The sequence below is a fragment of the Mustelus asterias genome, chromosome 12 (genome assembly GCF_964213995.1).
Source record: "Mustelus asterias chromosome 12, sMusAst1.hap1.1, whole genome shotgun sequence".
NCBI classification, from domain to species: domain Eukaryota; kingdom Metazoa; phylum Chordata; class Chondrichthyes; order Carcharhiniformes; family Triakidae; genus Mustelus; species Mustelus asterias.
Window position 1 is genome coordinate 45,713,178 of NC_135812.1, and position 2,990 is coordinate 45,716,167.

General features: G+C 42.1%; 1 pseudogene; it reads left to right on the plus strand.

Moving 5' to 3' along the window:
* Positions 1 to 1,318: 1,318 nt before the first annotated feature.
* LOC144502178 (U2 spliceosomal RNA) lies at positions 1,319 to 1,493 on the plus strand (annotated as a pseudogene).
* Positions 1,494 to 2,990: the final 1,497 nt, after the last annotated feature.

The window sequence follows — 2,990 nt, forward strand, 5'->3', positions numbered from 1 at the left end:
TTAAAGCCCAGAACTGGATGCAATACCTTAAGGCCCAATTAGTTTTCTCTACAGTTTATCATAAGTTCCTTGCTTTTGTACTCTATGCTTCGACATATAAAGTCCAGAATCCCATATGTTTTATTAACTACTTTCCCTTCCTGCTCTGTCACTTTTGATGATTTATGCACATATTCACCCCACCAAGATCCCTCTGCTCCTGAACCCTTTAGAATTGTACCCTTTATTTTGTCTCTCTGCATTCTTCCTATCTGAATGAATCACTTCACACTTCTCTGTGTTAAATTTAATATATCACTTTGTCTGCCCATCCCTGAGCCTGTCCATGCCATTTTGAAGTCTATCACTATTCTCCTCACATTTCACAACCTTTCCTAGTTTTGTGTCATTCAGCAATTTTGAAATTGTGCCTGTGCACCCAAGTTTCGGTTATTAATATATATCAGAAAAAGGAGTGGTCCTAACAATGACACCTGGGGAACCCCCCTTCCTCCAGTCTGAAAAACAACCATTCACAACTACTCCCTGTTTTCTGTTACTCATCCAAATTCTTATCCATGCTGCCACTGTTCATTTTATTCTATTGGCTCTAACTTTGCTGCCAATTTGGCATTTTATCAAATAACTCTAAAGGGTTCAGGAGCAGAGGAATCTTGGTGGGGTGAATATGTGCATAAATCATCAAAGGTGACAGAGCAGGAAGGGAAAGTAGTTAATAAAACATATGGGATTCTGGACTTTATATGTCGAAGCATAGAGTACAAAAGCAAGGAACTTATGATAAACTGTAGAGAAAACTAGTTGGGCCTCAAGGTATTGCATCCAGTTCTGGGCTTTAAGAAGGATGTAAAGGTGTTAGAGAAGGTGCAGAAAAGATTCATGAGTATGCTTCTAGGGATGAAGAACTTCAGTTACCATAGAAGCCCTACATTGTAGAAGGAGCATTGTACACCACATCCACCACATTACCCTAATCAACCCTCTCCCTCACCTCGTCAAAAAACTCAATCAAGTTGGTTAACAAATCCATGTCAACTTTCCTTACATCATCCACATCTGTCCAAGTGACTGTTAATTTTGTCCTGAACGGGATTTTCCGGCTGCGCTCACCCCAAAACCGGAAAATCCCACTCGAGGTCAACAAACTTTTCCATGGTGCATCCCTCACCCAGTACGATTCCCTTGGTGAGTGGAGGGGGAACATTTGCCCCATATTATTTCTAAAAGCATTCCCACCACTGAGGTCAAACTGGCTGACCTGTGCTTATTGGGTTTATTCTTGCACCCTTTCCTGAACAGTTGCAATTCTCTAGTCCTTCTCGCTTCTCGGCCTTTTGGCTAAGATCAAGTGTAGTATCGGTTTAATATCTGATACGTCCCCTGTCTGGGGGCCAAATATTAAATTAATTTTTAGGCGGTGAGAAAGGGGCTTGCTCCTTCCGCCCCACGCATCGACCTGGTCTTGCAGTGCCTCCAGGAACGGTGCAGTCACCCCTCTTTGGGATGGGTGGCACAGTGGCACAGTGGTTAGCACTGCTGCCTCACAGCTCCAAGGACACGGGTTCAATTCCCGGCTTGGGTCATTGTCCGTGCGGAGTCTGCACGTTCTTCCTGTGTCTGCGTGGCTTTCCTCCGGGTGCTCCGGTTTCCTCCCTCAGGCTAAAAGACGTGCTGGTTAGGTGCATTGGCCATGCTAAATTCTCCCTCAGTGTACCCGAACAGGTGCTGGAATCGGGCAACTAGGGGAGTTTCACGGTAACTTCATTGCAGTGTTAATGTAAACCTACTTGTGACACTAATAAATAAACTTTAATTTAAAACTTCTCTCAGGCACCACTCCTCTATCTAGGGAGGATAGGAAGACCATCCTCAGCATCCTTGGATGCATTTCACCTGATCCAGCTGATTTAAGAACAGTTAACCTATTTAATCTCTCCTCTTTATCAAGTACACTGCATGGTACGATGTGTAAGAATGCTACATTTTAAAAATATATTAATTCTCGGTATTTGGGCGTCACTGGTATGGCTGATTTAGTCTTTGAGAATGTGTTGGTGTGTGTAACCAAGGACTACACTGTGTAGTGAAACAGGGCACTGCCACAAATGTGGCGAGTTGGTGAGCTGTCGTTAGAATCATATGATGTGATGATTTAAAGCATAAGCATTATATTGCCACAGTGCAGTCACCTGGATTGACAATGCTCTAGGTGAACACAGTGTGCAGTGAAAGAGAGCATCGTCATTCCAGGATACTGCGTACTGAGGTAAGTTAGAATGTTCTCTGCACCTCTGCTTGAATTCAGACCTGTCTGAAGAACGGCGATCTTGTTTATAGCCTTTTTGTAAGGGTCTTGTGTAAAGTATTTCCTCTGCACTGGGGAAGCAGAGGGTGGTAAGGCTCCTACCTTTTAAACTAGGTATGAGTCAATATGAATTTTGAAGCATTTGCTCAAAGTCAAATGTTGTGGGAAGTGGAGATCCTTGCAAAATGTGAAATATCAGTTGGAATAAAGCTTGTAGAAAAGTAACACAAAGTGATTGTTAATCTGTATCTGGTCATACCTTATTTATTTGAGTGTTTCCTACACTAAAGTTATAAGTAATGTAGAAAAATCTCCATTCCTCAGATAAGACACCCAGTATGTTCAGCACAAAACATTACAAGAACATTTAACTCAGAAGAGAACATTCTTGAATTTCAAAAGTATTCTTTATGTTCTCAGGAAATCCTTAATAAAAGCTTTTGAATGCAGTCCCTGTTTTCAAAGTAGAAGCAGAAATCAATTCTTGCACAGAAAGGCCCTTCAACTTCTACACTCAGATACAAAGAGGTAGAAATGAATTTGAGCCCAAATCCAGGTCTGACTGCAGTGGAGGCAGAAATTCTCTGTGAAAAATAACAGGCAACATTGGTTGTTCACTCATCTGATGAAGGAGCCGCGCTCTGAAAGCTTGTGATTCCAAATAAACCTGTTGGACTTTAACCTG